The sequence below is a fragment of the Octopus bimaculoides genome, chromosome 12 (assembly GCF_046866305.1).
Source record: "Octopus bimaculoides isolate indiv1 chromosome 12, ASM4686630v1, whole genome shotgun sequence".
Classification (NCBI taxonomy): Eukaryota; Metazoa; Mollusca; class Cephalopoda; order Octopoda; family Octopodidae; genus Octopus; species Octopus bimaculoides.
This window is the reverse complement of record NC_142939.1, coordinates 11,451,947-11,467,635: the sequence shown is the minus strand read 5'-3', so window position 1 is coordinate 11,467,635 and position 15,689 is coordinate 11,451,947. Positions and strand designations below refer to the sequence as shown.

General features: G+C 34.3%; 1 long non-coding RNA gene across 1 annotated transcript in view; it reads left to right on the top strand.

The window, feature by feature from the left end:
- LOC149132955 (uncharacterized) overlaps positions 1 to 6,927 on the top strand; it is a 67,461-nt gene extending 60,534 nt beyond the window's left edge. Inside the window, exon 2 of the long non-coding RNA XR_016243803.1 lies at positions 3,428 to 6,927. This is a non-coding gene — a long non-coding RNA (uncharacterized LOC149132955). The remainder of the gene's footprint in view (positions 1 to 3,427) is intronic.
- The last annotated feature ends 8,762 nt before the right edge of the window (positions 6,928 to 15,689 follow it).

The window sequence follows — 15,689 nt, the reverse complement described above, 5'->3', positions numbered from 1 at the left end:
GTGTCTATTAGAATTATTGGCAACAATGCTTCTTTCATCAAAATGGGAAGATTTAAAAATATATCTTTCCAGTTAATTTCCATTGAGCCCTTCCCTTACCTTTCTTGGTTTTTTGTTTTTTTCTTCCCCCCACAAAGTGTTAATTTCATTTTGTTTGATGATTCTACTGTTGTTTCTTTCTTGATAATTAGTTTTCATTTTATTTCTTTCGTTATATATTTAAATTTCTTTCTTTTTTACTTATTAGTATGTTTCTTTTTTTCTTGTTTTCGTTTTTATTGCTTGTTATGCATTGTTGTTAAAATGTGCAATTAGTAATTATGTAAAGCAGAATAAATACGTATGTAACATATATATCTTTTTGTACAAGTACATAAATTTATACATACACACACACATACATTTATATATACATACACATTTATTTATATATATATATATATATATATATATATATATATATATATATATATATGTTACAAATAATTATGATAGTTAGTATCAACACTGAAATTGAACATGAAACTCGGCTTGTGAAGACCTGTCGGGGCAAGCGAAAGTGAAATCGTAATGGCACCTGTGCCCAGCGTCGCCTTCCTGGCACTTGTGCTGGTGGCACGTGTAAAGACATTCGAGTGAGATTGTTGCCAGTACCGCTGGACTGGCTCCTGTGCAGGTGGCACATAAAATACACCATTTTGAGCATCGCCGTTGCCAGTACCGCCTGACTGGCCTTCGTGCCGGTGGCACGTAAAAGCACCCACTACACTCTCAGAGTTGTTGGCATTAGGAAGGGCATCCAGCTGTAGAAACTCTGCCAAATCATATTGGAGCCTGGTGTAGCCATCTGGTTCACCAGTCCTCAGTCAAATCGTCCAACCCATGCTAGCATGGAGATGGGCTTAATTGATTAAATGAACTCCCCCACCCAGTATTAATTAGTATTAATTATTATTTTAAGGCCAATACTTAGTTTGTCTGTTGTTATACTTGCCAAACTTTTAAGTTATAGGGATACAAACAAACACTGGTGTTATATGAAGGCAATATAGATTGAAGAAAGCTCAAGTGCACACAGCTTCTATCAATCATATTTACTAATAAGTCACTTGGAAACCCATGGGTATAATACAAGACACTTGTGCATGATTCCTCACAGCTGGGACGAACCTGAAACTACCTGGTACTAAAGCAGATTTCTTGATCACACAGCCAAGATCTCTACAAAAAATGGAGGTCTCTTTCTACTTTAGTTATTCAATTGTCTACAGTACAAGAAAAATACTTTAACTTGGTTCAATAATCTACTAGTTTTGATCTTCTAATACTGAGTCATCATTCCGTTATAATGTAGAGGCAGATAACTTAATGTTGTTATTGTCAACATAGAGTAGCCCTAATCACTTGCATTGATGTACAGCTAACCATTAAGTTTTGTTACTAATAACTGATGCAAATGCGTTACAGTACAAATTTTATGTTACTTCATGAATTATAAAATCGTTATATACCCACCCCTGTTCATCATAACCAATTTTCTTTTTCCTATTTTGGTTAGTTTATCTCTTCTATATTTATATACACTGTAATAAATAAATGGAACAAAAACTTATTTTCATTAATTCACTTGGTAATCACTACACTAACCCTTTAAAAGAAAAATGGAAGTCTTTGAGAAAAGAAATAATAACTAGGCTTGGAAAATTCTGTTGCATAAAATATATTGGATATAACATGTGCTTCTATTGAACAATCATTATCTTATGCAAACAATGTTGGTCGCTGCCTGAACTGCCTCTCCGTTTCTTGTACTATCTGCCTCTGTTTTGTGAGCTACTTTGTTCTTTTGTTTAGCTGACATACATGCACACATAACTGACTTTATAATATACAATTTAGAAAACCAGTCAAGTCTATGATTCACAAATAAGAGACATAAATAAGGCAAGTGTTGATATATTCAGTTGTCTCAGAATAGCTCGGAGTACAAGAGAAATCCATTCACTTGAATAATTTGTTCAATACCATGACTTAAAACCAAAAGTGGCCTGGTGTGTATATATACAAATTTATCAGCAATTGAGCTACAGACAAGATATACCAACTGCACGAACCAAAAATATCTCCTTTGATGTTTCTGACTCTTTGTTGAAGTTATGTCATTCTGGAGACAAAAATTGATGGAATATTACTTCCTCTTGTCTAAAATACACTTGTGTTACTGACTAAATGTTTTTACTAATCTCTTTGGCACTAAAGCAGATGTGAAATATATTTCCTGCTGTTATAAGTGTTTGTCTACATCAGGTAACATTGTCAGATGATCTGGTACTTATTCCCAAGTTATGGGGGCTGCAGAAAAGCAAAATTAATTAAGAACAATGCACTGAGACACTACAAAACTGTCACTAGGTTTCAACCCAAGACCTATGAGATTGTAATTCTATGAGCAAGAATTAACTCTGCTATTTTATATACAAGACCTATGAGATTGTAATACTATGTGCAAGAATCAACTCTGTTATTTCATATATATCAGCATATTTTTCCATGAATGTTATATGCCACTGAATTACCATCTTGAGGATCAAAATACTTAGCTATGCATACAGTGTTAAGTACCTTAACTAAACTCTTTTGCCTTTAACCCTCCAACGCAGAGTATAGGCCACTTATAATTGAATTCCATGTCGCATAATTTCTCGCTTCTGTACTTATACTCTGCCATGAATGTCCCCCTTTCTCTAGTTCCTTTTGTGTTGATCTACGTCTCGAGTTCTTAGGCCTACCCCTCTTTCTATATCCATCTGGATTCCACTGTAAATTACTTTTCGCTACATTTGGTGTGTCCTTTGTAATTGTGCTACCAATCCACTTCCACTTTTTCTTAAATATTTGCTCTCTAATCGGAACTTGATTTGTTCTTTGCCATAGCTCCATATTGCTTATGTGTTCGGGCCATCTGATTTTAAGTATACTAAACACTAAGCAAAATACTTCTTTTTTTTTTTTTGAGTACTAATTTCAATCTTTCCCTATGATGGATCAATGCTATCGCCATTGCTAATGTCTTTTCTATCAATGACAGAGGTTTATACTACAGCTATGGGTTGTAGTTAGGTTAGAACATGGAGACCATACGAAAAGCAATTTTGTACTTTAACCACACAGTTAAAGTGTCACCTTTGGTGCTGTATAATCATTTTTCTTTCCTGAAAACCTTATTTTTTATATAAATAAATCATATCTTTTATTTTTTTTTTTTCATGTATTTTGTATATTTTTCTCTTTTCTTTCTTAATCCAACATTGTTTAATATTCAAATTATTCCTGTAGATTTTCAAACGTTTGCAACAGTGCTGGGATGCTGCTTATCTGAAAGTGATTCGTTGATAATATATTTAATGTTGTTTTTATAATCTTGCAGCTGGAATGGATAACAAATTTGCTTTTGAAGTTAAAGACAATCCCAACAGACATTATTTGCATAAAGACAAGATAAATGGCCCTCGTCCAGGTCTCCATAATATACGACATCATAGGTTATGGGGTGAGTTCATGAGCACCACTAGATAGAAACAAAACCAATATATGCATAGCACTCTATGACCTGTGTTTGTACTTTCAGGACCACTTCGTTTCTTTGCTTAAACATGATCATTTTTGTATTTTTTTCATAGAATTCTGCAGATGTTATATGAAGCAGTTAAAATTTTTCCCCCTCGCACCTATCTTTTAAATCTTGTAGAGTTGATAATCAGATATAGATTCCATCAGCACAATAGAGAGGCTTTTTTTTCTTTTTTCTTTCTTTTTTTTTGGAATTCTGCCTAGACGTCTTTTACGTTAATTCTTTGAATATATGCTTTGTATTCTTTGTCTATTTTCTGTTGGATACATACTTTGTGCTTTTCTTTTTTCTTTTTTTGTTATTTTCCTGTATTGTTGTCATTCACAATAGAACACACAAACAACACTAAACCCCTCCTCACAAATACAAAATGACAACAACAACAACAGCAACAATAATAATAACAGTAATAATAATGATAATAATTTTATTCTTTACTTGACTGTTTCCTGTTTTGATAGCAATTAAGAGATAAAATAAGTATCGTCTCTTTGATTATCTACCATTAAGCATGTGTGAATAAACTGCATGAAAGTGTGTCTGTGAGAGAGAGAGAGAGAGAGAGAGGGGCTGGGAAGAGAGATGGAAAGAGAGTCTCTATGTATAAAATGATGAAAAAAAAATTACCCTTGCTCCTGTACAACTTTTATAAACAGTTAACTGATTGATCACTTGTGATCAGTACCTATTGATAAATAGATGAAATATCTCTCTGATTCCAAGAGCGAACAGGAGTCAAAGATATTGTAATCTTTCCCAAGGAGTGTTGTTCGTATAGCTAGTAAAACAGATGTGACTAGATATTGAACCAGTGTTGAAGATTTTGTTCTGTGTAAGAGAAGAGAAGTGGGGGCGGATTTATCTGTTGTACGGTAATCTTTACCTAGATGATCAAACAACAGATGTGTTAGTAGTGTGAGTATAAGCTGACAAAGAAACTTAGAGTCAAGTGTGCTTTATTTCAAAATCTATAAATAGTTAAATTACTTGAAATGTTTTAAAATCAAACCTCCCAATCACGTCATGTTGTTTTACACTATTGCCATGCTTGAAGGTCATTGGCTGAACCAAGATTTACAACCACATGACACATTGTAGAATTTCAATACTACATTATCAGACAGTAAATCTGAATGGTGTAATAACATTGAGATTAAAATAGCACAGTGCAAGATTACTTGGTTCTTGTAACTTTCTTAGCACCTAAGCATCCATATAAACTTCTGAATGTAACTTATTATGGTGACACTCTTTCTAAAACCACTAATGGTGTCACCATCATCATTGTTTTACATTAGTCTTCCATGGTGGCATGGGTTGGGCGGTTTAACAGGAGTTGGCACGCCAGAGGACTGCACCAAGTTCCATTGTCTGTTTTGGCATGGCTTTTACTGCTGGACGCCCTTCCTAACACCAACCATATTACTGAGTGGGATCATTACAAAGTATTTCTTAAAGTTTCAGTGAGAAAGTGTTTCTGTGAATGATGTTTGTCTATGTGTGTGTGTGAGTAGGTGCATGTAGGTGTGTGTATAAAACATTCCTGATGTAATGATGGCCTTCTTCTGTAGAGTAGAACATGGAGAGAGTTAAATTCAGTAAAATTCATTCTAGTGTATTACTGGTTCTCAGTTTATGAACACTTTAAAGATAAAACCAAACCCACAGTGAATTCAACTGTGAATATAGAATGACATGGCTAAATGAAGGAAGCTGGTGTGATGGCAATTCTGCAAATTAACCAAACGAATATTACAACATAAATGATTATAGATTCCTAAAGAACGATTCTGCAAATTAGACTTGACTGTTTATATTTATTCAATATTAATTAAGCTGTCTTTAAATTGACTTTACAAAGCCAAGCTAAGAGCTGTTTCTAAATATATTGTTATTCGGTACAGACATGAATGAGTAATTAAGAAATTGCCTCCCCAAATCGATGGTTTCAAGTTCAGTCCCACTGTGTGACATTTTGAGAAAGTCTTCTGCTTAGGCTCTGAGTTAACCAAAGCCTTGTAAACGGATTTGTGTGTGTGTGTATGTTTGTATAAATGTGTGTGTGTGTGTGTGTGTGTATATATATCATCATCATCATCATCATCATCGTTTAACGTCCGCTTTCCATGCTAGCATGGGTTGGACGATTTGACTGAGGACTGGTGAAACCGGATGGCAACACCAGGCTCCAGTCTGATTTGGCAGAGTTTCTACAGCTGGATGCCCTTCCTAACGCCAACCACTCAGAGAGTGTAGTGGGTGCTTTTACGTGTCACCCGCACGAAAACGGCCACGCTCGAAATGGTGTCTTTTATGTGCCACCCGCACAAGCCAGTCTAGGGGCACTGGCAACGATCTCGCTCGAAAATCCTACAGGAGCCAGTCAGGCGGTACTGGCAACGGCCACGCTCAAAATGGTGCATCTCATGTGCCACCCGCACAAGAACCAGTCCAGGGGCACTGGCAACGATCTTACTTGGCTTGCCGGGTCTTCTCACGCACAGCCCATTTCCAAAGGTCTCGGTCCGTAGTCATCGCCTCGGTGAGGCCCAAGATCAAATTCCTTCCTACCAACAAACCTCAAAAAAAAAAAAAAAAAAAAAAGAGATGGTACAAATGATGGATACCAATACAGTTTAGCTACAATACAAAGGTGTACCCAAAGGTAACTGGAAATATTCTCTGTGGGATAAACCTGTTGTAGTTCAGGCTTCTGCCACTAGAAGCCACTTAATGTGACTCTTAGGCATCAGTCTATTGACCAGCGTTATTGGGTGAAGTCATACTGCCACATGGCACGTTCATGCCTTACAGTGCTCCTCGTGTTTGTCAATTTTTGCAATTGCTGAAACAAAGGAACACCGTGCATCCATGAAATTCTGTTTTCTGCTGCAGAAAACAATGGGCTTCGAACAGCTTACAAGGACACTGCCATGAGCAAAACAGAGGTTTACAAATGATTTCCATGCTTTGGGAATGGTAATTTGTTGCTTGAAAACCAACCTTGTTCAGGACACCCATTGAGCTCCCGAATGAAAACATGAAAATTCATGAACTGATCTTGGAGGACCACCACCAAACAACTGAACTTGTTGATATGATTGGGGCTTGCTGGGGCTCCTCCCAACGAATTTTGTGAGGAATTGCGAATGAAAGGAGTCGCAGTGAAATTTGTGCCTAGCTTGCTCAAGGAAGATCAAAAGTAGTCATGACTGAATGCATGTCATGAACTGAAAAAGCAGTTGGAAGTTGATCGGGACGTTTTTTTTTTATCAAAGGACTATTTTCGAATGTCATCACTGGTGACGAATGCTGGTGCTATGGAATTTGCAGATGTGGAAGAAGTGAAGCAAAAAACGACAGAGGTGTTAAAAGGCATCACTTTGCAAGAGTTCATATACATACATAAGGCAACTTGACAGACTTGTTAGTATGTCAGACAAAATTCTGCTAAGGTTGATTTTGCCTTCCATCCTTTCAGGGTTGATAAAAACAAGGACCAATTAAGCACCAGTTACTCCCTTCCCAAAAATTTTAGGCCTTGTGCCTACAGAGGAATAGATATGAGTGTGTGTGTGTGTGTGTGTGTGTGTGTGTGTGTGTGTGTATATGTGTTTGTGCATGTGTTTGTGTGTGCTCTTTGTTCATGTTTCATAATCAACTGCTTCAACCAAGGGATCTATAGGGATCAATAAATTTAATACCAAACTTTAGAAAATACATATTAGAGTTGGTGTGATCAACCAAAAAAACAAAAAAAACAATAAAAACAATTAAGAAACTCAGAGCAGCTCCCCTCTGTGTTCCTGGTCTAATGCCTAAAAGAAAGAAATAAAAATGTGAAACAGTATTAAAATGACAACCAGACATATACTGGGGTAAATTTATCCACAGACTATACCCCTTAACAACAAATTTAATCAATTTTTGCCCACCCCCAATTCCACATCACCCCCAACCTGCTGGCCTTGTGCCAGAATCTGAAACCAATATGCCTTCATTTGTTGAGGGGGCAAACTGGCAGATTTTTTAACACATTAGGCAAAAAGCTCTCGTTAACATGTTGGGCAAAATTTTGTCTGTCTTTATGTTCTGTGTTCAAATTCCGCTGAAGTCAACTTTGCTTTTCATCTTTTTTTGGGGTCACTAAAATGAGTACCAGTTGTGTACTGGGGTGACAGAGGTTGATGTAATCTCTTTACCCACTTCCCCGTACTTGCCAGCCTTGTGTTATAATTTGAAACCAAAGCATCTTCATTAGTTCAAAACCTGGTAAAAGATTACTTTGAACTGCTGTACATTCTCTTGGTTCAATAAGATAATCTACAGTTATCATAGAAGAATTAGGCACTGCACTTCATAAATTGTAATTAAAAAAAAGAAATTAATTTAATATTGTGGTTATTACTATTTGTGATTGCTTTATCTCAGGAGATGGGGATGAGGTCCAATATCAATTTACAAGTGCAATTATTTTATTTTATTCATATTACTGATGAAGCCTTTGATCATGGTATGATTCACACATACTTATTCAGCTTTTTCTGTAAACCTTAGTAGGTCTACACTTATGCAATTATTATTGTTGTTATTATTATTATCATCATCGTTATTATTATTATTATTATTATTATTATTATTATTATTTTTATTTTTATTTTATTATCATTATTGCTGTTGTTGTTGTTGTTATTATTATTATTATTATTATTATTATTATTTATTTATTTATTTTTCTTTCAACTTCTTATGCTGCTTTTGTAACATTTCATTTTGTCGTAGCAGATTGGCAATGGTGAATACTTCACACCCTTCACTGCTTAATGAACAACAAACAATTTGAGGACACAACTAGTCCAGTAGGAACATAAAATATATATTTATGCATGTGCGTATGTCTGTGCATGTCTGTGCACGTGTGTGTGTGCATACACATTGATTGATCTATGTATGTGTGCATGTGTGCACACGCACACTCATACAGACACACACACATATAAATACATACACAAACACTCACACACACATATATATATATATACATATACATATACACACATATACATATATATATAGATACACCTATACATATGTATATGTATATACTTATTTATGTATGTTTATGTATGTATGTATATATATATATATATATATATATATATATATATATATATATGTATGTATACATGCATATTTATGTTTATGCATGTATATATATATATATATATATATATATATATATACATGTATGTATAAATATATATCTGTGTGCATATATATATATATATATATATATATATATATATATATATATATATATATCTGTATGTGTGTGTATGTATATAAATATAAATATATATATTCAAGCACATATATATATATGAATGTATTCATATAATCACAAATGCATAACTGTGTGTGTGTTGGTTTATTAGCTTTCGGTACCAAAAAAAAAAAACAAGATAATAATAATAATAATAAAAAACGAAAAGAAAAGAAAAGAGAAAAAGACATCATAGAATCAAAGTCTTGATTTGAATGAAAGAACTAAATATTAAAGATCTTCTAACATCAATCAAGGAATTATTGCGATTGGTATGATAATTGTATATTTGCCCATAAGCTAATGGACTCTAAGTAGGTGAGATAGGTGATGAATAGGAAATGGCTGAAATAGTCTGTTTGTCTTTATCGATTATAAAAGTGTCTCCTACCAACATATAAAGTCATCATTGATTTTGCTTGAACAGCAAAGATTTCTAACTTCAAAATGAAAGAGGGGGGAAACTTTGTGGAATTCTTAACTAACTGCACTTTTCGTATGAGTCGTTCTCTCTAACTAAAGATTATAATCATGTCATAAATTGTAACAGCTTTATTGTCTCTATTAAACATTGACCTATTGATGTTTATAAATACTCCCCTGAAGACTTACTTGTTCATGTAAAATATAGTAAAATGTACATACATCCAGCTAAGGTAATGGTAAGAATCTATCAACCTATTTACTGAATGCTGACCGCATTCTTTTTTTCTGCTGACCATGTCAAGGAAAGAAAGCCAGCTCTGTGACCTCAATACTAGACTGATACTTTATTTTATGTACCCCAGAAGGATGAAAACTGAAGTTGTTTTCTGGATCCAAACCAATAATACAACAGGTCAAAACAAACACAGTAAGGGATTTTGTCCAATGATGATGATGATGAGGATGATACATGCCCTGATATAATACGAGGCAGTGGTTCTCATGGTTTCTGATCTTAACTGATTAGAAGTGTTATCATGTACATTGTTTTGTCTTGGTGCAAAAATGCACAATAGCACGTGTTCTGCACAGTACTGCAGATTTATTTATCAGTTGTTTGACCTTAACCAGATGAGCAGGTCCCTTAGTGGCTGATGATATGTGCATCTCTGATCACGAGCAGGAGTAGTGGAGAAGCATCATAAATATGTGCTGAGAGGAATTTTTTGGGGTCTGAATAATTCACCTCTGGAAACATGATTTTTCATACAACATCCTTAAATAAACCTTATTCAGGGAGCTTTTGAGCTTTATGGGCTACTCGACCTGAAAAAAATTCTAACTGGGTCCCACCTGCAAGATTTTGCACAATTAATCTTGATATGAGGTCACCATGTTTTGCACATATAGTTGTGATGCATGTGCCTAGTATACCCTTATCAGACGGGTAGTCATGATGGGTGTATTGGGCTTCGCATATTTTACCTGGCATGCACTGCTCTCTCACTCAATGATAATAATGATGATAATAATAATAATAATAATAATAATAATAATAATAATAATAATAATAATAATAATAATAATAATAATTATTATTATCATTATTATTATTATTATTATTATTATTATTTCAAAATTTGGCACAAGGCCAGCAATTTCAGGGGAGAGTCTATGTCAATTAAATTAACCCCAGTGTTCAACTAGTACTTATTTTATCGACCCTGAAAGGATGAAAGGCAAAGCTGACCTCAGCAGAATTTGAACTCAGAATGTAAAGATGAATGCCACTAAGTAATTTGCCCAATGTGCTAACAATTCTGCCAGTTCTCTGCTTTAATTATAATAATAATAATAATAACGATAATGATGGTAGTGAAGAAGAAGAAGAAGAAGAAGAAGAAGAAGAAGAAGAAGAAGAAGAAGAAGAAGAAGAAGGCAATGGCAATGACAAAGAAGAGGAGAAGGAGGAGGAGAAAGACCTCAAACTGTTTCTTTTAATAACATCATGTTCATCTCTTTTAAAAGTGCTTCTCATGTATTTCCGATTCTAGCAGTATTGTTGACTTGAGTAACACTTCACAAATTGTAGACCATTCAAAAATTTCGTTTCCATTGAATCCAGTCAAATTTTGAAGTGTGCAATAAAAATCTTACGTACTTTAAACCAAACAGATTACTTAGAGAGTTCCCATTTTGTTTATAGCTATCTCAATGCTAAAACCAATTTTCAATTAGTTCAGCTAATGAAGTAAGAATAAACTCAATATAATATGTCAAATGTTAAACACAGAAATGCTTTGCTTAAAGCAAAACTTTGTTCCTTATCAGATCTTATCCAAAATCTAAGTTAAGCTCATTGATTGAATTCTTTCATATTTCATATGGCAGCTTGTATTTAGATATTTTACATGTGTCAAGTATACTTATATTTTGTATAGAGTAAATTAAGTTATGACATTCTCTTTACATTTCAGCTATTTCTGTTATTGTAGCATTTTAATTTATACCAAATGAGATAACATGAGAATGCATCGAGCTTAGGAAATTTTTGATATATAAATAACATCCCTTGTGAAATGCTCTTATAAAATTCATAATGAGCCAGCAACAGAACGTTTCCATTCACATTTGTTCTGTATAGTAGCAACATTTGTTCAAGAAGCACTGCAGAAACTATTAACTTTAAAATAGAGAAACATAAGAGAATTTCTCAGTAGTTGTTTGACCTGATCAATTTAGCTGCGAAATTTCTCTCAACAAAATTCCTCTTGTTCTTGCCTCATTTTGAAGGCTTTAACTTTAGAATACCTTACCTCACAATAAAATATGAAAGAATATAATAAGAATTACATTAAAATTAACTTTGAAGATTCTTACATAAATAAATTTAAAACAAACGTTATCTATTAAAGAATGGCTAGCATTTTCTTGTAACTTTGTTAATGTTGAATTGAAGATCAGAGTATCTCCATCTTTAAGTAACTGGTGGATCCTGTGTGTCTTTAGAAGAGGATGAAGATTCTGTGGAGTCTTCACAAAATTACAGTTAGGCTTTATATCTGAGATCAATGGATCTGAGATATTTATCAGTTTGAAGGGAACTTCAATTAAAATGAAAGATCATACACACATACACATGCACTCACACATACACACATCCCACCCATACATTCATACACACATACACATGCACTCACACATACACACATCCCACCTATACATTCATACACACATACACATGCACTCACACATACACACATCCCACCCATACATTCATACACACATACACATGCACTCACACATACACACATCCCACCCATACATTCATACACACATACACATGCACTCACACATACACACATCCTCCCCTATACATTCATACACATACATGCAAATGTATGTGGGTGCATGTGTACATACAACTTACAATTTCTTTAATGCCTGTGTCAATAAAACGCACTAAGTTATACTCTGATAGAAAGGTCATCCTGATATAGAAGTCAGGCCAAAATTAAAATGTGTGAGCATCAAATTACAAGAGTAGTGAGTCTGAATAAGAACTAACTCAAATTATGATGACGTATCTAACCCATGCTGGCATGGAAAGCAGCTGTAAAAAACGATGACGATAATGACAGAGATGATATACATGTTGCTTTATGGTGGCATATTTCTATCAGGTTTATGGTTTACTGATCAACATGTATATGGCAAACTGGTAGAGATATTAGAGAGAGTTAGATACAATACTTCATAGTACTTACCCGGACTTTCTGCGTCCAAGATCAAATCCTGCCAAAGTCGGCTTTTCCTTTTATCCCTTCAATTTTTTCTTTATCTTTTGCCTTTTATTCTTTCATTCAAAATTAATCAACCCAGGGTGGTGGATTAGTGGAAGGAAAAAAAGGCCTTGCAGTGTTTGTTTTGTTTCTTTGCAATCTCAGTTCAAATCCTGCCATGGTCCTCTTTAAAAGGTGGAATTAAAAATACTCACACAGACACCACCACCAAACATCTTGGGTATCTTTTGATAGAATTTGTTCCGTTATATGAACTTAGGTCAGTTCTCAAGCTTGAAGATGCCTTCTCCCCTTCCAGTAGTCTTGGAGGTTCAGTAAAGGGTCACAAGCACTCCCCACTCTTAACTAAAAGATTAAAACGGACTGAGATGATTGAATGACAACCGAGACAATATTATTGGTGATAGGTTAGTGATTGTCATGTTTAGAATATGGGGGTCCCAGTGGAATGTGTTTTTAGTGATATAAATATCCATCTATTTGATTGAGATAAGTGAGAAATTCTTGTAATATCATTTGGCGATGCTGGTGCTGATGATGGTGATGATAGACTTATCAACATAAGCTAGTATTTGAAATTTTAAGCTGTCATTAGATCAAATCATCGACTACAATTTTTATTTATAATGTCGAAGCGTCATGCCAAAGGGTCATTTAAAGTTTCACATCAAAGCTATAAAAGGAGAATGGTTTCATTTCTAAATAGATTTAATTTTCCAAATGAAAGGCATCACTTTGCCAAGACATTGTCAAAATAATTGCATGGAATAAAAGGTTGGCCAGGTTATGTAAATGCCAATGCATTGAACTAGTCTTTCAAGACCTTCTCTATCATTTAATCCATTTCATTCTTCTGAGCAAATATTCCAGAATTTCTTCAAATGCTTTTCACACTCATTTCAATAGTCTGAATAACTTTGTTTTCTCGACATTATGCAAAGAATTATCTTTCAAGTGATTTATTTTCTCTCCTAGCACCCACCGTTTGTAAACAATGCTGTGGATTGGCAGCAATTGAAGGGACAATGCCTTGATCTATTTATATATCTCCCTATGCATTTGGAGTTCAAATACTCACTTGTAAAAAGCAAATGGTACCTGTAATATACTGCACATGGCTTTTAATTGATTATACTCTTTCCTATAGTTTGTGGCTGCATGTAAACATGCAAATTATTATTATTATTATTATTATTATTATTATTATTATTATTATTATTATTAATAATAATAATTGCCCAAAGCACAGAGTGGTACTTGATATATAGTGAAAGTACACAATGAAAATTGGACAACTGAATAATAATAAAAATAATAATAATAATAATAATAATAATAATAATAATAATAATAATAATAATATACTCTGGGATATGCCAATACACACAGATAGAGAAATTAAGGCAAATAGACCAGATATAGTTGTCAAAGATCATTAAGAAAAAAATGCTTTCTAATTGATGTATCAATACCAGCAGATGACAACGTTTCTCGAAAAGAAATGGAAAAACTTTCAAAATACAAAGACCTGGAAATAGAGATAACTCGAATGTGGAGTCTAAAAACAGAAACAATTCCTATCATAGTAGGTGCCTTAGGTATAATAAAAAAATATTCAGACAAATACATAACAAAAACACCAGGACTTACAAATATATATAACATACAGAAAATTGCACTACTGGGTACTGCACACATCCTATGCAAAACACTTTCAATACAGTAACCATAAGAGCACCACTGAGTAAACAATACTCATTAAAATTTATTTCTATTTTCTGAATGGAACGATGTATTTTAACTGTGTGTCACCTCTTTCACTCATTCAATATGTGTAAACTTGGATCAAGCATTATAATGGCTAAGTTATATATCCTGTTCTATATTAGTACTCTATGTCTGTCAGTAGTTAAGGTCCTCCATCAGTCTCTTGTTCATTGTTGGAGAAAGACATCTGCAGTTTAGATTTCTTAGCACTCAGCAGCTCCGGAACCATCTTTCTGCTATTCTATGATCAACTGGAAGAGATCACCATGGCGGTTTATCATTGCTTAATATTTACTAGTCTTCTGCTCTCTTGGGGCTTACCATCAAGGCACAAGGCCTTTTTAAACCTTAGGTGGAGGGATTGGTTCACATGACATTGGTGAGCTTATGTGACACATATCTTGGAGCCATCCTCCTCCAAATGCTGTTCATCTTACCGACAAGACCCTCTTCTTTTATCTGACCCTTAAATGGTGCCTTTGACAGGTGCTTTCATTCTGAACTGGAACAAACCTGTGAGTGGTAGTGACTAAGGAGTAACCCCTTGTTCTTCCAAACTCTTCCAAACTCTTCCAAACTCTTGGTTGTCCAAGATGGCGTCTCACTACTGAATGCAGTTTCATATGCTGCCTTGGCATAAATCTTGAACAAATTGAATTTTACTTTGCATTGCTTTGAAGATGTAGCAATTGAGACTGGAAATCAACTTTGTGGTCCTCACTGCTTCACCATGCTCACATGGCTTGTATACGAGATGTGGTCAGGACCCTTCTTCTTTTAGATGTAATATCAAAATAGAAAACTGTCATGTGAGATAACCTCAATGTATTTGTGTTATTCTTATCAATCCTTTAGGGAATACATGAAAAGTCAATGCCCAAATGAAGATGTTATCATAACGTCTTTCACTGAGATCAATGTTATCTTTGTGAAGATATATTGAACAAAATCAATTTCACAGACAGAAATCGATTTGGATCTGTTTTTCAAGATTGGTAGCAAAATATGTTTTGATTGTATTCTTTCTGACATCAATGGCCATTCTTTATTGTTGTCCATTATTGATTTCACTTGTTCAACAATTTTAGATTGTGTTGGTTAATTGTAACACGGTTCACTGCTGTTGAGTCATGTCAATGCAAAAGTATTGGTAGTCTTTGAGGAAGTTCTCTGTTTCCTGTTGGCGCACTTATGTGGAACACAATCACTGCACTGCTTTCTTTTGATGGTGAGCAAAGCA